At 54.4% G+C, this 20,276-nt stretch overlaps 1 protein-coding gene and 1 long non-coding RNA gene across 2 annotated transcripts in view; one reads left to right on the forward strand and one right to left on the reverse strand.

The window, feature by feature from the left end:
* RAPGEF1 (Rap guanine nucleotide exchange factor 1) overlaps nt 1-20,276 on the reverse strand; it is a 138,967-nt gene that overhangs the window by 99,289 nt on the left and 19,402 nt on the right. The gene's annotated exons all lie outside the window — the stretch shown is intronic.
* Nucleotides 4,034-8,906, forward strand: LOC138845471 (uncharacterized). Its single transcript, XR_011382760.1, has 2 exons — nt 4,034-4,479; nt 6,350-8,906. It is a non-coding gene; the product is annotated as an uncharacterized lncRNA (long non-coding RNA).

Raw genomic sequence — 20,276 nt, forward strand, 5'->3', positions numbered from 1 at the left:
AATGCACACCAGTGATCAGAACTTCTCTCCAAGTTCTGGTTCAAATTCCTGAACCAGGACCAATTGGCCTAGCTCGTGTTTCCAAAGCAGGCCATCTACACAGGTCAATGGCCGGCTGCCCTTGGACGGGCCATTGAGTACAGAAGGACCTCTGGGCAAACTGGGAGAAGAGCAAAGCCATCTGGAGCTATCTGGTGTGACCGCGAAAGCTCTCCACGGCGCACAGGCACGTCGCTGTCCTGCAGCAAAGCGCCACAGCAGACTTCAGTGAGAGCTGAGGGGAGCCGGAAACGCGGCTGGATCAAACCAGACACCTGACCCCATCCTGACCTCGCTGGGGGTCACTGGGGGGACTGGGTGGTGTCCACCAATGCTGGTTCATCCAGAAGAGCTGTAGCTCAGGTGCTCCCCCATCCACCCTAGAACAGACGTGCTAACGTGTATAACTGGCTCACACACTTACCAGTAAAGGGCCCAAAAACCAAGATAGAACTCCAAGGGCTGGCACTGTGGAGTAGCTGGTAAAGCTGCCGCCTGCAGTGCCAACATCCCATATGGGAGCTGGTTCGAGTCCTGGCTGCTCCACTTCCAATCCAGCTCCCTGCTAATGTGCCTGGGAAAGCAGCAGACGGCCCAAGTACTTGTGCCCCTGCACCTGCATGGGAGCCCGGGAAGAAGCCCCTGGCTCCTGGCTTTGGATCGGCCCAGCACTGGCTGTTGTAGACATCTGGGAGAGTGAACCAGTGGATGGAAGGTGTGTGTGTGTGTGTGTGTGTGTGTGTCTGTGTCTGTCTCTGCTTTTCTGTAACTCTTTCAAATTAATAAATAGATCTTTAAAAAAAAAATAAAACCCCAAATGAACCAATTACACAGGTGGGTGTCTGCTAGGGAACCCCACATGCCTGGGTTCAAGTGCCAGCTCCACTCCCAGTTCTAGCTTCCTGCTAGCACACAGCGTGGGAGGCAACGGTGATGGCTCAAGCACTTGGGTTCCTGCCATCCGGGGTTGAGCTCTTAGCTCCTGGCTTCAGCCTGGCCCAGCCCTGGCTGCTGCAGTTACCTGTGAAGCGAATCAGCTGATAGATCTCTGTCTCTCAGTGTCTCCTTGCCTCTCAAAAATAAAGAGGCCAGCACCAGCACCTGGCACAGCAGGTTAAGCAGCTGCTGTGAAGCCGGCACCCCACACTGGAGTGCCGGTTGGAGTTGGAGTCCTAGCTATTCCACTTCCCACCCAGCTCCCTGCTAATCAAAGCAGCAGAAGATGGCCAAAGTACTTGGGCCGATGTTAACACACAATAAACCCGGATGGAGCTTTCAGCTCCTGGCTTTGGCCTCGCTGAGTTCTGGATGTAGTGGCCATTTGGGGAGTGAACCAGTGGATGAAGATCAATCTTTCTCTGTGTCCTCTGCCTTTCAAATACATAAATATTTTTTAAAAACTAAAAATAGGGCCGGCGTCACGGCCCACTAGGCTAATCCTCCACCTGCAGCGCCAGCACACCAGGTTCTAGTCCCAGTCGGGGCACCAGATTCTGTCCCAATTGCTCCTCTTCCAGGCCAGCTCTCTGCTGTGGCCCGGGAGTGCAGTGGAGGATGGCCCAAGTGCTTGGGCCCTGCACCCGCATGGGAGACCAGGAGAAGCACCTGGCTCCTGCCTTCGGATCAGTGAGGTATGCTGGCTGCAGCGGCCATTGAGGGGTGAACCAACGGAAAAGGAAGACCTTTCTCTCTGTCTCTCTCTCTCACTGTCTACTCTGCCTGTCCAAAAAAAAAAAAAAAAAAAAAAAAGCCACTAAACTAAAAATAGTAAGTTTTTTCTAATAGAATAGAATTTGGAAAAAAAAAAGTAAAGATTAAACTGTGCACGAGCAGGCGTTCTCTAAAACTCCTCACTGCTGCCTTTCACTGCGCAGGATCCCACCTCACCGTGAAGCCAGTGCTTCCGGCCCAAGGTGGCTCACGACGCGTCCTCAGTCTAGAGGTCAGCCGTGGCTGCAGTCACCTGAGGCCTGCCATGACCGGGGAAGCCATTCAGTCACCACACGCCCTGGCCAGAGGCCTCAGCTCCTCACAGCGTAGCCAGAAAGCGTCTGTTCTCTCCAGAGCACAGGGCCCAAGAGAGACACAGGGCAGAAGCGTGCCTACCGCCCTTCCCCACCGAAGGGGACCACGCTGAGGCTCCCGCACCAGGGGGCGGGACTGCTGGTCACCGCAGAGGCCCCTGCCAGCGCGCTCACGCGGACCGAGGCTTGCTCCCGAACCAGAACCAACACGGCATTCTTTACACTTTGAAAGGGTTTTAAAAAAGAAAAGGAGGGTGCCTCAAAAACTCATGAAAACACACATTTCCTTTCTTTTGAGTGCCTTCATGGGAGTGACAGAGCCGGAAGGTGACCTGTGACAGCTAAGACCCGAGCCCTGCTGCGGGGCGCACATCACAGGTGACCGCACTGTGCTCTCCAAGCCCGGACGTGGCAGGATGACCCCAGGGAGACGCCCTACAGAAGCAGGTGCTCAGGACGCCGCGGCTCTCAGCGCTCGATCAGCACCACCGAGAAATGAGCAGCTCACCACAGCCTGGGCAGAGGAGGAGCAGTTGGCCAGGCCTTGCCCACAGTAGGTGCCCGATGAATACACACGCAGCAGGAATGACTCAGCCAATACTACAAGGACAAATCCTGAAGTGCAGAGCAAGCGCAGAAGAAAAACCTTTGGCCAACGAGGTATAACACAAGCACACCAAGCGTTACACAATAATGATCACAGCGCTCACTCGACGCCAAGCGCTGCCCTGCGCTCGCGCTCGCTCCTCTCAGGAGGGGGTTTAGTGAGCTGCCTTCATCTCACAGACAAGTAAGTTGAGGCTGAGAGAAATCAAGTAACTGCCCCAAGGTTACACGAAAAAGTAAGCACTAGGACCATTTACTCTTACTGGAATGAACAGGAAAACAAAGACCAACTCTGGATCCAGAATCTCATGCCGAAACACCAGCTGGCAGGAACCGTGGCAGACAGCAGCCTGCCTGCACAGGCTTCTCTCGGGGAGCTCGCCAGCCAGCCCCCCTTAGCCCTCCCCGACACTCAGCTTGCGGGGACGCCATCCCAGGAGCCTGAAGAAGGGGCAAAGCTCCCAGGCTCCTTAGAAGAGCAAGGTCACAGAGACTCAAAATGCTTGATTAACCTAGCCACTCCCTGGTCCACTCCCTCTCCCTACAGGGAGCTTTAAAACACACATTCCCCGGGGTCCTTGCTGTCCAGCCCAACGGCATGCTTTCTGGGTGTGCGGAGTCGACAGAGGACCAGCGCCCCTCCCGCTGCTTTCCTAGTGAGTCAAGGGGCCGGCAGCTGCTCCATGGCAGGGACCAACGAGGTGCTGACACCCAGAGCAGGGGCCACAGAGAAGGCTGCAGCCCCGGCAGCACCCTGTAGGGACCTAGGACACACCATGGCCTCCATACCTAGGCCACGCACTTCAAAGTGGACATAACAGACCTGAATGACCCGGGGGACTGACTTTTCTGGGATTCTGGCACATGTGGGGAGACAACCCGCCCCAGGCCACTCAGAGGGGCCCAGCAGAGTGCAGAAGTGTTCTCAGGAGGAAGGATGCTGATTCAGATTTCCTGCCCTTGGGACACTTGAGGCCCAATTCACCGAGGACGCAGAGGCTACGACGGACAGGCTCCAAAGGCAGGAGGACCTGGCAGAGGAGGTTAACCTGGGCTACAGGCAGGGTGCTCCCGGGCCAAACAGAAAACCAGGCCAGGAAAAAGGCAGACACCCAAGTCAGAAGGCCAGGAGGCCGGACAGGGGAGGCAGCTGGCCCAGGACAAGTGGACAGACTATCAGAGGACAGACACTGAGGGGTCAGCTGAGAGCGGAGACATGGATCTGTCTCAATAAAAACCCTAATTAAACACACCACTGGGACCTCACTGGGATTCTAATAAATACAGCTGTCCAGTTCCCACACAGTAAGCACGCAGGCCACAACAAGATAATCGCCTCTCTCCGTCCATTCTAATTATGAGATAATAATCACCTCGGAGCGCATCGCTCCCACGCCTGACAAGGAGAGAGGGAGTGGCCCCCGGGCTGTGGGGAAGGTGGAGGGAGAAGGGGACACCGACGTCAGAGACCAGGTCTGGGTCCCCACTCCGACACTCACTGCTCTCCCCTGTGAAATGAAGATAAAACCACCCACCACACAGCTCTGTTCCAGGGAGAGCTGGGGCAGACTGCTTGCAAAACGACCACCAAGCTCTCCCCTCCTCGGATCCAGTCCTCTCCGCAAAGCGGCTCACCACTCTCCGATGAGAGGTGGGGCCAGGGAGAGGGACTGCCTCTCCTGTCTTGGACCGGGGCCGGCCTGTCACTTGCTTTAACTCATGAAGTGGATTGGAGGAGATCCTGTGCTGGTTCCAGGCCTCGGGAGGCCCTGCATGCCGTCCACTCTCCGGGAAGCCTGCCAGCCGCCAGGTGAGTAACCCAGCCAAGCAGGAGCCCCGTGGCCCAGCCTAAACTGCCGACTGCAGAGCAGACACTAACGGCCTGGCTGCTGCGTGAGCGCACTACGTCCTGGTGTGACCTTCGGCAGCATCTGACTGCTGGAACGCGGCTCAGCGAAGCCGCCAGGGTGATCGGGACGCCTCTCTTGTCCAGCCACTCCCCTGCTCCAGGATCAATCCCATCAGCTCTCAGTCTTGCTGTAACTTCACCCTCAACAACCGCCACCTTGGGTCTCTGCTCCCCTTGAGCAAACCCCCCAGGGAACCGTCTACCCCCCCCCCCCCGAGGCTAACTCTTCTCTGACACTCGGTGACCCTGAGACTCCCCTGGAACTCCGCCAGCTCCCATGTCAGGTCTCAGTCCTCCTGTGACCTCAGCCCGGCAGCACCTGCCTCACCGCCCCCCTCTCCCTCCTCCCCGGAGCACTCCTCTGGCTGCTGGGAGCCTGGCCCCTCTCCTGCCTCCCTGGACGGCTTTCTGGTCTCCACTGATTCTCCCCCATCTCTTCCTCTTCCTGCCGCAGGACCCCAGGCTGGGCCCAGTCCCTGGTCTGCCACCCACTTCCCTGGCAAACCCATCCATCCAGTTCCATTTAAACATCATCTTTATGTCAATGACTCAAAAAAAGCCTATACATCTCTTCCAGGATCTGAATTTTTATACTCAGGGGCTCAGTGGCCACCCTCCAGTAGGTCCCTAACTCAGTCTGTACCCAGCGCAGCTCCTGACCGGCTCCGCGTCTGCTCCACGGCCTGCTCGGTTGCTCGCCACTTCTCTTCTCGCTTCCGTTTATGATGCCAGCCCTCTCGATGCTCAGGCCCCAACACTCATCCTCTAGACGAGTGAGCTGCTCTCGCCGTCTCCAGTCTACTCCGCGCCAGCCACTGTGGCATCACGGGCTTCCTCAAACAAGCGTCACTCTGTGCCCACCCACTGCACTGGCTCTCCCTTCTCCTGTCCTGCCCTTGAGAACTTGTTTGCAGGTCCTAGCAGGGGACTTCGGGAGGCATGCACGTGGAGCGGTGAGGGAGGAAGGGGACACCCTCCTGGCCAGCCAGTTCAGCCAGCTCAACCCTGGCGATCAGCGGGGTGAGAGACGTCACAGTCAGATCACCCTCACATCCTCCTGTCCTCGTATCCAGACACCTGCAGCACGTGCCACCCACCCACCCATGTACAACGACCCCTCCCCGGCCCCGCATCTCCTGCCCCTTCCCTGCCTTCACTATGACAGCTGCCACCTAGCAGACTGTGGTTTGGTTGTCTCTGCACAGACTCTAGAGAGCAGCAATGTTTGCATTTCTTTAGATACACCTAGAACAGTGCCTGACAGGACTCCTCCGATAACTAGCATCCACCTCGCACTGAGTGAACAATCATAGAAGCAATGGATTTTTTTTTTTTTTTTTGACAGGCAGAGTGGGCAGTAAGAGAGAGACAGAGAGAAAGGTCTTCCTTTTACCATTGGTTCACCCTCCAATGGCCGCTGCGGCCGGCGCACCGTGCCAATCCGAAGCCAGGAGCCAGGTGTTTCTCCTGGTCTCCCATGCGGGTGCAGGGCCCAAGCACTTGGGCCATCCTCCACTGCACTCCCTGGCCACAGCAGAGAGCTGGCCTGGAAGAGGGGCAACCGGGACAGAACCAGCGCCCCAACCGGAACTAGAACCTGGGGTTCTGGTGCCGCAGGCAGAGGATTAGCCTATTGAGCCGTGGCGCCAGCCAGCAATGGAATTTTTTTAGCACAGCGTCCCACTTATGGTAAAGGGAAAATATTCAAAGTTCGTACAGTGAATTGCATCAGAGGCTTCAACCCTCCCTCACCTGTTCTCCCCCACTGTAGTGATGAGAAGAAGCGTGTAACAGATGAAGGCCTGCGTATGTGTGGCAGACTAGAAACCAGGAAGTCCAGCTACACAAACCCCACTGCAAGAATGAGGGGTGGGGATGCGGCTCACGGGTGAAACCATCGCTCAGGGCACTCGCATCCCACACCAGGTGCTGGTCAGAGTCCCGGCCACTCTGCTTCAGGTCCACCCCCTGCTGATGCGCCTGCGGGGCGGCAGGTAACGGCCCACATGCTTGAGTCCCTGCCAACCACATGGGAGACCCGAATGGAGCTCTTGGCTCCAGCTTCAGTTTGGCTCAGCCCCGGCTACTGAGGCCATTTGGGGAGTGAACCAGTGGATGGAGGGAAGCTCCAGGGGTTTCCCCCTCTCTCACTCTGTCACTCTGCCTTTCATATAAATGAATCTTTTTTAAAACAGAAAGAGAAAGAGGCAGCTGGGAGGATGATATTTAAGTCTCTTCTGACCTGAAAAATCAGAAGATTCTTTGACCTTCTGGGACTCCTGATGACCCGGTTTCCAGACTAAGGATGACTACTGACAACACCCAACCCAAAGAGGGCTGTCAGTCAGGAGCCGGCAACCCCGACCTACAGCCCACTTCCCATCTGTCACCTGTCTGCTGCGCAGGCTGCTGCTTTCATCACTGTCAGTGATTTTACTTTACCCGGTTTAAGTATCTACATAATAGTCTTGATCTTGCTTCTTAGCCCTGCAAAGCCTAGAACATTCACTACCTGGCCCTTTAAGAAACTTACTGACCTCTGACCTGGGCAAACTCCTCAGTGTGGTGTGAAAGGTCGCCTGAAACAGTCACCAGGGCTTTTCTGAGAGTAAGCGCTTCACCTGCGTTCCATGGAAAGTAACTCAGGAGGTAATCAGACAGGAAGTGGCCACCGGCCATTGCTATTAGCTTAAATCCTGGTGACAACCTCTACGCAGCTGGAAAAGAAGTAGCCAAACACGGCAATGCATTGTACACATGCTCCCAGGGTGAAGCACACGCTGGCGCCAATGGCCAGGGACAGATATTGTTCTAAATCTGGAGATATCTGATGACAGAGCAGGTTTCCTTCCCTTTTCTTGCCCACACCCAAAACAACACCCCACACTTCTCACGAGAAAAAATTCTTTTACACTGATGGCTTCCATTTCCTACATCTCTGTCTCTCTCTTTCGCTTAATAAAAATCCAATTTATGGGAGACTTGAGTTACATGTTAACTGCTCACCAATGGAGCCTGTAATGCACGCAGATCTTTTCATGCCAGGACGGGCACACAGCAGTGCTGTACGGTAACATCAGCGTAGCGTCCCGCTTACTGGGGAAGGAGGAAATACTCAAAGCCTCCGAATCTCATCAGGCAACACCACATTCCAACAGATTGCTACTGTATCACTGTCACACGTATTATTGTATTACATAATGCACATGATAGGTAATACATAACATACATACAATGTATTGAATGCATATTCTATAACATGCAAATATAAAATACATATTATAAATTGTACTAAATACATCACTACTATGTCATTGTGTAACTGCTATCCTAACATACAGACCCGAAGCCACAGACTAGCTGCAGGACACCAGACAGGCTACCTCACTCTGCCAAGCCTCAATTTCTTCATTAGTAAAATTATGGAGTCATTTTAGGAGATTGTTTACCCTTCTAGCTCAAGATGTCTGTAATTCTAAAAGCATGTTAGGGGCCAGCACTGTGGCACAGTGCGTAAAGCCACCGCCTGCAGTGCCGGCATCTCATATGGGCGCTGGTTCCAGTCCTGGCTGTTCCTCTTCCGATCCAGCTCTCTGCTGTGGCCTGGGAAAGCAGTGGAGGATGGCCCAAGTCCTTGGCCCCCTGCACCCACATGGGAGACCCAGAAGAAGCTCCTGGCTCCTGGCTTTGGATCGGCACAGTTCCAGCCACTGAGGCCATTTGGGGAGTGAACAATGGATAAAGATTCTCTCTCTCTCTCTCTTTCCTCTGTCTCTCTGGACCTCTGCCTCTCAAATAAATAAATAAATTTTTAAAAAACAAAAGCATGTTAAAGAACCTTTTACATTTTGCTGGCGCCGCGGCTCACTAGGCTAATCCTCCGCCTAGCGGCGCCGGCACACCGGGTTCTAGTCCCGGTCGGGGCACCGGATTCTGTCCCGGTTGCCCCTCTTCCAGGCCAGCCCTCTGCTGTGGCCAGGGAGTGCAGTGGAGGATGGCCCAGGTGCTTGGGCCCTGCACCCCATGGGAGACCAGGAAAAGCACCTGGCTCCTGGCTCCTGCCATCGGATCAGCGTGGTGCTCAGGCCGCAGCGCGCCGGCCGTGACGGCCATTGCAGGGTGAACCAACGACAAAAGGAAGACCTTTCTCTCTGTCTCTCTCTCTCACTGTCCACTCTGCCTGTCAAAAAAAAAAAAAAAAAAAAAAAAACATTTAAAACTTGCTCTACCCTAAATTTCCTTATGATTACATAAAAAACTGGCCTGGAACCTTACTGATGACCAAGCAGACATATGTACAGCGTATTGTATCTTCATCCATTCTGCCTTTTTTTTTTTTTTAATACCCTGAACCTCTACACCTGCTAAGTCAAACTGCCCTCACAACCAGCTGTTTGGTAGCAACCCCTCTATTTTTTTTTTTTTTTTTTTTTTTTTTTTTTTTGACAGGCAGAGTGGACAGTGAGAGAGAGACAGAGAGAAAGGTCTTCCTTTGCCGTTCGTTCACCCTCCAATGGCCGCCGCGGTAGGCGCGCTGCGGCCGGCGCACCGCGCTGATCCGATGGCAGGAGCCAGGAGCCAGGTGCTTTTCCTGGTCTCCCATGGGGTGCAGGGCCCAAGCACCTGGGCCATCCTCCACTGCACTCCCGGGCCACAGCAGAGGGCTGGCCTGGAAGAGGGGCAACCGGGACAGAATCCGGCGCCCCGACCGGGACTAGAACCCGGTGTGCCGGCGCCGCTAGGCGGAGGATTAGCCTAGTGAGCCGCGGCGCCGGCCACAACCCCTCTATTTTAACAACAAGGGAGCTGGTGGCATTGACACACGCAGGCAAGGCAGCCTTGGATAGCAGCAGCTGGAGGCAGGGCTGGGTCACCAGGCACGCTGCCCACAGCGAGCACGACACTAACCAGGTTAGTAACACTCGGGCTCACACTGCCTCGGTCATGTGAAGACATTGAAGTACTCAACAGTCGCTGCGCCGCGTGAGGCAGAGGACAAAAAGCTGCGATGGCGAATGGGTTCCCTAACATAAAGCCCCACGTCTCTGGAAGAAACAGCACTCGAAGAAGGTCAGTTGGGCCCAGGGCAGAAGGCTGTGGGAAACAGAATTTCACAGTAAAAACGGATCCTGAGCATTGATCACGGTTTTGAACTTCCCACACCTTCCCCTGGGCCCCATGCCGTCAGGTAACTCACGGCTCTGGCATTAGCAAGCGTAATTACGTTTCCTAGAACAAGATTCAGTGCTGATGTGCTCGGGACTCACTGGGAAATGCATGCACCATGCATGAAAATGTTAACATGTGCCTCCCTGCTGGAAACATGGCAAGATGCTTAAAGTTATTCCTATATTCCTGGAGCAGGGACTTTATATTGGGAACAGATTCTAAGGAAATCATCCAACGGAATCACAAAGCTATGTTAATGAAGCCTCACCGGCAAATGAGGGAAAAGAATTTCCCATCCCCAGCAGGTGGAGGACTGCGTGAGTTATGGGACAGTGACAGTGACACGGTGGCATGCCACGGTCATTACAGCAGCTATGACGACCACACAGGAGCATGAAATCCAAGGGAGACAAACAGCACTATCTGCACAAGACCACAACCGCACACAGAACGGGCGCACACAGCAGCAGCTCCGGGGAGAACCAGCGCCACCCAAACGGCTCGCTCCCCGCAGCAGGTCCGTCAGGCTTACACACTCGTGTGCGTGTCCTTCTTCTCATTTTGTCAATTTTTCCTTTAACCTGTAACATCGTTTCAACCAAAGTAAAATGTATTTACTCTGCACTTGACCTAAAAATAATACCAAACACTAAGTAGGCACTTACTGAGGCCACCTTCCATGTCCACTTTCCTCGATGCCCATGCCAGCCCGGGATGCTCCCAGCCCGGGAGGGGGGGCGCCAGTCACGGATGAATTCCGAAACGTGTCCGAGGCCAGCCAACCAGAAAGCAAACAAGGGCTCCACCCTGGCCCTGGGCTCCAGAGTTCACACTTTCAACCGCCATGAAACTGTGACAGAAAGTTCCAACGGCACAGTATACAGCGTGGGACGATGGGCTCTCCTGGCGAGTCTGCTACCCAGATAACTAAGAGTAAATCAGTTCTGGTGAGCCTACAGCAAGCATTTTCTCAGAAACCAACGTCACGAAAAGCAGTCCTGCGACCTCCTTAGCTGAACCGACGCTTTCTAACGAGGTCCTGAGATGGAGAGCAGTGACCAGTGCTGATGGTCACGGACTCACAGCCTTCACAGGGACCTTGACCTATAGGCAGGTGACCCCTTCAACCCAGAGAAGGAAAATGGGTCAAGAATTAGCCAAACTCACACACCTGGCTGGGACTGGGCCAGGGGCAGGCCCACGATCATGCCCATGGACCCTGCAAACACAGGGCTCTTCCTGCCATGCAACGTATGACAACAAGAAGCACCATTAACTCATTCCATGCGTACCGTATGCTAAGGGCTAACTGCCCCCTTCCATGAATTATCTCATTTCTCACAACAGTCCTCTGAAGTGAGCGCTCCTACTAATCTTCACGATCAGGGACAGGCCTGGCGCATGCGGGATCCATACTCTCACCTGGCCACGGGCATCAGTGTTAACCACCCGGCCCATGGGCATCACCACCTAGCTTGCAGAGGCAAGTCTAAACGCCTTTGCTGGCTGGAATCCAGGCGTTTCCAAAGTTGCACCGTCAGGGAGGAACCCCTGGCATGTGGAAACGATGCAGATCCTCGGCCCCAGTCCCGCCTCGGCTGCCAAGCCCCTGCCAGCGACGCAAACCCCGCAGTCAGGCCTGCTGTGGGCTGAGGCTTTTTATAGTCAGCGCTCCACTGAGGGTGTTAATTTCATTCGCTCACGCCCACACTGTGTACAAACATGCAAATTATTAACATTTCCATTTACCAGGCTGGTAGGGCCCCGAGCTGCTGGGATATTTGAAGGAGATAACACTTTAATTTGCAATTACTGCTGCAATTTTTAATTCCCAAGGAAATTTCTCCCCATGTTGTACTCCCAAGATCCAAAATGAACACTGTAAGCAGTCCTTCAAATTATCTCTGAGAAAAGAAGCCAGCCAGCTGCCTTCTGGGAGGACAGAACCGCACGTCTATTTCAGAGAAGCTCAGTTTAGCGCAGAACCTCCGGGCTTCCTCGGGCATCTGCGTGAGGGAGTCTTTGCAGGGTGCCGGGGCTTCTGCAAAGCCGTCTTTTGCAACGTGAATAATCACCAATAACTTGACTCTGTAGATCAGAATAGCTGCGAGGCAGAGGACGGCGTAGCCACTTCCATTCTCCAAAGCCTCTCTTCTGGACGGAAAAAGGCTACGAAGGAAGATGTCTAGGTCCCACCCACCCAGGGAACCACCAGCCTCGTAGCCACCACGTACTGCACATCTGCCGCACACCTGGCACCACCAGGCTCTCTGCCCTGGCCCAAGGACACCGTGGGCCAGGAAGCACTCAGGGGCCACAAGTGCCACACACTGCACCAGTGCTGAGGACAGAACAGTGAGCCAGGCAGACGGCATGGAGCTGGTTTACAATCAGATGGGAAACAGATACACTTTTAAAACTGCCCCCTGGATTTGAAAAAAATAAGCAACGGGAGACGCAGTCGCGTGAAGGCCCTGTAGGTGAGGGCGGGGAGCATCTGGGACCACAGAATTCCTTTGTGCAGTCACACGGCAAGTCTGAGAGCTAACGAACGCTGGCCGGGACGGGGATCACGGGGTGACGCTGCCTTCCCCCACTTCACACCTTCTCCTCACATTTATCAACCACAGAAAACCCCCATTTTCATAAAACCAATGAAAACATTTTCTTATGTTTTGGGTCCTGAGAGCGATTTCTTCATAAAAAAGAAACGAGGACAGTAAGCGACAATATGAGGTCGGCCCCCTCGCTGGCTGCACTGCTTAAACGTGGCCCCGAGCTTCTCCAGCGGCACAGACGCCCTTCAGGGTGACAGCCGGGGAGAGGTTCGCGCTTCTCACACTACCGTTCTGCCACTTCCCACAGCGACCTGAGGTCACCTGCAGGGTGTATTCTGTGCCTCGCCTTCCTCAGTGCAGAAGTCGCTTCTCTCCAGAGCACCTGCTGGCACGGGGCGACCAGCCAGGCAGGCGTCAGGAGCCACCAGGGCTGTCCCAGCTGCCTGCCGTGGTTCCCCACGCACCTGCCCCTGAGGCGGACCCCGACCCTAGTGCTCGCCTGCAGCCCGCAGCCGTCATTCCTCCACCAAGATTTCACAACCATGTTGAACGTGGACTATGGAAAACACATCGGGTCAGGGCCAGCGGCGTCCCTGGGAGTCTTTAAATCCAATTCCAAATATTGTAGACGTTTTCAAAATACAAACAACTTAAAGACAAAAGCAAACAGCTAAACTGCAGAGGACTCTTCCACACCCCGGTTACTGTGGCTCCTGGGTAAGGCGACTCGAAACACAAAACCCAGCTTTCAGTCCTCAGATGACTGATCGGGGCACAAGCAGGGCCCGGGAAGAGGTGGACACCTGCTCTTCAGCCCTCACTGGGGGTCTGAGAGCCCCTCCTGGGCGCAGCAGTCCTGCCACAGCTCTCATCTAAATGACTGAACACAACGCTACCAAATACAGCCTTTGTTCTGTCTTCTTTGTACACCCAGCAGCCTCCAATGAAAATTTTATCAAGTTTCACATTTTTCTAAGGAGAACAGAGACAATACAAAAGTAATGCATTAGATTACTGCTAAAGAGTGGCACGTCTGAGTTACAGGATCAAAGCCAGTGTTCTTCCAGGTGCCTGGAGCAGCCAGCCACGTGGCAGTAGTGCCTCCAGCAGGGAGCCGCATGCTGCCTGGTGCACACCAGGTCTGCTTAGTGCCCAGGCTCATTCTGAAGGAGAAATGTACCATGGCGTCAGTCAGTAACTGGATCTCTAATACTACTTTAAATACATAAAAATATATTCAGGGGGCCGGTGCTGGGGCGCCGTGAGTTAAATCCCCGGTCTGCAGTGCCGGCATCCCATATGAACACCAGTTCACGTCCCGGCTGCTCCACTTCTGATCCAGCTCTCTGCTGTGGCCTGGGAAAGCAGTGGAGGATGCCCAAGTCCCTGGGCTCCTGTACTTGCGTGTGAGACGCGGAAGAAGGCCCTGGCTCCTGGCTTTGGATCAGCCCAGCTCCAGCTGTTGCGGCCATCTGGGGAGTGAACCAGTGGACGGAAGATCGATCTCCCTCTGTCTCTGTCTCTCTCTCTTTCTTGCTCTCTGCCTCTGCCTCTCTGTAACCCTGCCTTTCAAATAAATAAATAAACCTTTAAATATGTATATGCATAAACATTCAGGAGAGTGTAGAGAACCTCACACATCCAACACTGGGTTTTAACACTTGTTACACTTAATCCTATTTTGCTTCACTGAGATCCCTGTTTATTTATCTTTATTATTTTGCTGAACCAGTGTAACTCTTCTACACAGTGGCATTCTCCTATAAAGCCCAATGCCATCATCACACATGCAGTCCCCCACGAAAATCTCCTACAGGTTCAGTCACATTTTCCAAACCCTTCCCAGCGTCTTTGATAGCTGTCTTGTTCAAACCAGGATCGATCAAGGACAATTAAGGAGTGTCTTTTTCAAAGTTAATGCGTCAGACAGAAGAACAGGGAAAGTCAGAAGGGAGGCACCACAGTCAATTAACACCCCACCTCCTTTTCCATTTTATAAACAAAAAATAAATCCTGCAATTAGACCCTACAGACAACTACTGTCCGTTATCACTGCAAGGCATCTTATTCCTGTTTACTTTTTCTTTTCTCAAACACATATCTACTCATACCGTTGCCAACCGTTTTGTTACAAGTCATAACAATGTTTTTCAGCAGGGAGAGGGAGGACCTGGTGAAACTGTGTACCAGAGGCGCCATCTCCAGTCCCGTGCTTACTAAAGCCCGCCTGCCGCTCAGCAGAGCTGAACTGCTGGGGGCAACGAGGGGTCCTCTGGCCCCGGTGCAGCTCAGCAGTCCCGCTGGTCTCCTCCCCCCCCCTCCTCGGCGCTGCCACCGACACCAGCCCCAAGAGACCAGAGTAGGTGCCCTGAAGTCAGGGTGCCAGGACGGATAAACAGGAGGCTTTGTTTTGTTTTCACAGCAGCACTCTGGACTCTTGGGAAGAGTCTAACAGCAGTTATTAATCATCTGTAAACCAAAAATGTCCCAAGACTCAAATCCCGGATGTCAAAACTTTGACTTGGTATATTTCTTAAAAACCGAAAAAAACTCAGCCCACACACACATGCTGCACCGAACAGAACAGCCGGAGCTGGACCGAATCCTCAGCCAGCACAGCCCGTCCGCTAGGATGTGAACCCGTTGCTCCCTAACTGCTGCCTGCTGACTGTCTTTAAACCGCGCTGGAAGGGGTCTCAGCCCTGGGACGCAGCCACGGCTCCGACAGAGGCTGCCTCTGTGCTTCCCAGACGTGGGACGCAGGGCGGTCTTACCTTGTTTCCAGGGGCACAGAGGGCTCCGTCTGAGGGGCTTCTGCTTCTCAATGGCATTGCCCATCCTAACGCCAGCGGAGTGGAGCCCAGCTGCTTCTGCTGGGTCCCCGGCGTGAAAGGGCACTCATCTCTCGGCCATCCCAAACCACCCAGCGGCGGTCCTGCTGGACTCTCAGGAGGTGGACCAGAGGAACTCCACTCCAAAAGGTCTTAGCCTCCCGCCTCTCAAACTCTCTCAGTCCCAGGGAGGAAACCAGAAGGAAGGCGTGTTACCGCCCTGCCGGCCAGGCCGGTGCTCGTCTATAATAAGCAGCTCTCTCCCCGGCTTCCTCTGACACTTCATTACTCACCGGGCACAGCGGCCTCAGAGAATGGACTGTCTTTCCAGGCACGTTCAATACCGTTTCCCCCTGGGAGAGCAGGGGGAGCGAGGTGATCCAAAAGCTGGAATTCAGAGTGGGCCAATGCTGGGTGTGCCTCAAAAAACGGACTCTTACGTCACACCTTCTATTTAAGGGCGCCACTATCAGACCAGTGTGCACCACGTGACGATCTCATCAATACCGTGACCCCAAGGGGAAACCCAAATAAAACATCGAAATGCAAGTGACTCCGCAGCTTCCATTCTTCCATTCCATTCGGTTTTGCAGTAGGAAGGCGCTACACCACCTAAATCTTGAACGTGGACTTCCTGGTAGAAAACAAGCTCAAGAAACCATTAGGCTCCTTGGCAGAAAGGAAGAAAATGTCAAGGTGGATACACAGATTTATTTCAGTCCCACTGTTAGAGGTCAGAAAAGCTCGCAAGGGCCAGTGCCAGGGCACAGCAGGTAAAGCTGCCGCCTGCAGGGCCCGCATCCTATATGGGTGCCAGTTTGAGTCCCAGCTGCTCCACTTCCAATCCAGCTCTCTGCTGTGGCCTGGGAAAGCAGTGGAAGATGACTCAAGTCCTTGGGCCCCTGCACCTGCGTGGGAGCCTAGAGGAAGCTCTTGGCTCCTGGCTTCAGATTGGTGCAGCTCCAGCCACTGAAGCCAATTGGGGTGTGAACCAGCGAATGGAAGACCTCTCTCTCTCTCTCTCTCTCTCCGTCTCCGTCTCCGTCTCTGTCTCTCTGCCTCTCCTTCTCTAATGCCCTGTAGCATAATGGGTAAGAATAGGTTCCGGAATCCAAACACATAGGTTCAGATCCTGGCTCTGCCACTTGGCTTTGCCAGTTAAGCACAGTACTGTCTGTTTCCTCCTGCTAAGCGGACACAATTCTAGCCGCACGTCCTCAGCTATGACAATGACTCCTTAGCTGGCTGCCCGACACTCAGGAAGCCTTTGAGAACCACCCCGTCTCCATCCCTGCACCATCTTAGACTGTGAGACTACATGAGCAAATACCTGGCTGCGGTCAGATTTGCTCTACAAAGGTGGACAGAGCCAAGCAGAGAACTGGAATAAGATTTGAGGACAGCATTCCCGAAAGGATACCAGAACCAAGAGGCCCAAGTTTAAGAGGCACTCAGCGTTACTACAGCTTCTGGAGCGTGGGCCAGCGTGAAGCAGCCCTGCCTGCTTGGAAGGAGGAGGAATAACCTGGACAACATGCGCAAAATGAGGGAAGCCAAAGCCACACCTCTGCAAGAGCCAAGCTGCATATTTTGATCTACTAGTAGAGAAATCCTTCTTATAAAGTCAGTGAAATTCCCCCCGTGGCTAAACAGTACGCCTGTTCTCACCTCCGCAGTGATCAGACAGGAAAGAGCAAACGCATGAACCTCAGCTCCCCCCAAAATCAAACTGCAATACCAAACTGCAGAAATACAAGGGACCAACCCCCCGCACCCCAGGAGCGCACTGAACCCAACAGGTGGTAACCCAGCCAACTCAAACGCAGGGCCTGCCTCTGCCCCTGCCAGAACCTCCCTCCACACTTTTGATAAATTCCAAAGATAGTTCACGTATCTCTCCCACTAAATACCGTCACAGTTTTCTTCAGGCAAGTTTTCAATGCCAGATATGACATGACCTCATTCCTTCCACAAGACATAGAGCTTCCTGCATCTTCAAAACCAAGGCTTTGCTCAAGAGCCTGCCTAGACTGCCTCCTTCTACATGAAGTTTTACTTTTTACACACAATTAGCAAACAACTTATCAAATGCTTTTCGCAGGTGCTGCCCAGCACGGTGGAATACCTGGCATACATGGCTGCCTAATAACCCTCTGTTGAATAACAGGTAGACAGATGAAGGAATCAACATAGGAGAATTCTGCAGCCCACTGCCCCCAGCCCCTAGAATGGGTTACCCCAGGTTTCCAACCCATAAATGGGCTCTCAGAGGGCAGGGCTGACCACTGCCATCCACCTTCCCCTACCCTCGCCCTGCAGCCTCCTGGCCGTGCAGGTGCATCGAGAACTTCTTTTCCCCACTGTCTGCAAAGCCCTTGACATCAGGAAACCTGCTGGTGGCAGTTTCAGAGTGACAGGTCACAGCTCCTGGGCCTGGGCCCAGGTCGGGCTCTGCCACTTCTCAGCTGGGAGCCAATGCATCCCTAACGGCACTTCCACAAGCAAACACATCTCAAGTTCCAAACACGAATTTACTGACATAGTGAACTTTCAAAATGAACTGGAAAGCTCCTTCAGAGAATGGTGTTGAGATGAGGATGCTGATAAGCTTCCTGGGGGGAAGAATCACAGCCCCTAAAGGGACTCCCAACACAGACGCTTGAGGTGGGGGTAGGATAAATGGAACGGCCTTCTCTTAAGAATTGCTCATCCGGCCGGGGCTGTGGCGCAGCGGGTTAACGCCCTGGCCTGAAGCGCCAGCATCCCATATGAGCCCCGGTTCAAGTCCTGGCTGCTGCACTGCCGATCCAGTTCCCTGCTGTGGCCTGGGAAAGCAGTGGAGGATGCCCAAGTCCTTGGGCCCCTGCACCCACGTGGGAGACCCGGAAGAAGCTCCTGGCTCCTGGCCTCAGATTGGCACAGCTCCAGCCATTTGGCAAGTGAACCAACAGATAGAAGACCTCTCCTTCTCCCTCTCTCTCTCTGCCTGTCTGTAACTTTGCCTTTCAAATAAATAAATATTTTTTAAAAAGTGTTCACAAATGGTCACTCAATAAATAGCTACTGTTGCCGCTTTTACTGCTCTTTCCTATAAACCTCCAAGCTTTGGATACAATACACTGAAGAAACAGTAACTGCTCCCACCCCAGGACTCCCCCCACACCACAGTAAGAGGGGCTGCAGCATTCTGGTAAACAACTCACTCCCTTGCTGGGATTAAAAATCCCACTCACCGACATCTGTTCCATAGGACTAACACTTGGACTGTGGCAAGCGACACAGACCCCAGGTGACACTGTGGCTGCTAACGTCTGCAGCATTTCAGGGACAGCCGCCACCATACGCAAGGTGCTGGTGCATGCTGGGAAGCCTCGGTCCGGCTCACTCTGTGCCAGAAGAGGCTGGAGAAGGGAAGGCCGCTCACCCACCCAGCGCCGCGGAGACAGGGGCTGGGCCCGGGCGGGTACCGGGAGCCGGCAAGCAGCTTTGTGCATGGAATTTGGCTGCTGGGAGAAAGCCTGAGGTTGGTCATTTCCCGCCTGGAGAAAAATACAACAATACGAGGAAGCGCCAAGCACTGTGGGAATGTTCCAAGTGGGAGTCCCAGTGCCGTCCAGGACGTCAACAAAGGGACAAGCAGCCTGGAGGTCAGGCCCGGCTGAGCGCCGAGCCACGGACTCTGAGCGCCACATCTCTGTGTCCCCTGAACGCTGCTTTGAAGTGGCTGCCCGGCCCGGCCCGGCCCTGGCGGAAACCATCGAAGGCAGAGGCATCTCGTGTGAGGTGTGTCACAGGAAAGGCAGGGATTCTCCGAGGACACACTCGCACACCCGCTGATGGCACTCACCGTGTCCCAGCTGGAGGGGCCCGGCTGCCCCCAGGAGCACCAGCATGGAGCTTCGGGAGCACGCCTGAGATGCACGGCGGGCGCAGAGCAGCGCAGAGCAGCTCAGAGCACGGGAGGCCCATCGTTAGGGTCCCCTCGTGTAATTGGGGACGTCAGGGACGTCCACCACGTAGAAGGCTAGGAGCATTCTGGGTGGAGGGGCAGCACGTGCAGAGGCCCTGTGTAGCTGGAAGCAGAGGAACGGGGCAGGCAGGTGGGGCTCGATGGGACAGGCCCTTAAAGGCCCAGGCCTTGGGGCCAGTGTCGTGGCGCAGCAGGTCAAGCTGCTGCTTGAGTGCCGGTTCGAGTCCCAGCTATCCTGCTTCTGACCCAGCTCCCTGGTGATGCACCTGGGAAGCAGAGGAAGATGGCCCAAGTACGTGAGCCTCTGCCACCCTCATGGGAGAGCTCGACGGAGGGCCTGGCTCCTGGCTTCGGCCTGGCCCAGCCCTGTCCGCTGCAGCCATTTGGGGAGTGAGCCAGCAGATGGAAGATCCATCTCTCTCTGCCTCTGCCTTTCAAATAAAGAAATAAATATTAGAAAAAAGGGCCAGGCGTTATCTCACTGGCTACTGGGGCTTCCTGAGCTGCTGGCTGAAGCTCTGGGTTTGTTTTGCCACGGCTTTCAACAAAGGTAAGAGATTCAGAAGGCCAAGAAGCACGGAGGCAGTCCAACTCATCCCGACGAAGTGGGGACCTCCAGTCCAGGACACTGCAGGAAGACACTTCCAGGGAGTCCCAGGGGTCAGGAGCCCACCACCGCGTCCCCGCCCAGTGTTTTTCCACCGTCAGCCAGCCGCCTGCTGTCTGCAGGGGATGTGTCAACAACAACAAACTCCAACCCCACTGACAACTGACACCGGATCCCCAACAAGGCAGCCTTGTCTCCGTACGTGGGCAGGCCCACAAGTGGCGCGCGGCAGAAAGGGTACAGCGGCCCAGTGCACCTCGCCTGGGCTGACCGAGGCTGAGCTGCCGGGGACGGGGCTCACGACTGAACCCTCTGCCGCTCCAAGGCTCTGGACCTCCCAGCGCGCCCACAGCCCACGAGAGCGCACTGAGGAAGCTGCTCACCACAGTTCTTGTCAAAGCTGGGCCTGGGCCGGCAACTGAGTTAGCCCCCAGTACATCAAGGGGAGAAAGCCCACTCCCCCAGTTTTATCAATTCCCCCTGGACTGAGAGAAAGGCATTGGTGTTTTGTTTTGTTTTGACAGGCAGAGTGGACAGTGAGAGAGAGAGAGAGAGAGAGAGAA

This window comes from Oryctolagus cuniculus, chromosome 1 (genome assembly GCF_964237555.1).
Source record: "Oryctolagus cuniculus chromosome 1, mOryCun1.1, whole genome shotgun sequence".
Taxonomy (NCBI): Eukaryota; Metazoa; Chordata; class Mammalia; order Lagomorpha; family Leporidae; genus Oryctolagus; species Oryctolagus cuniculus.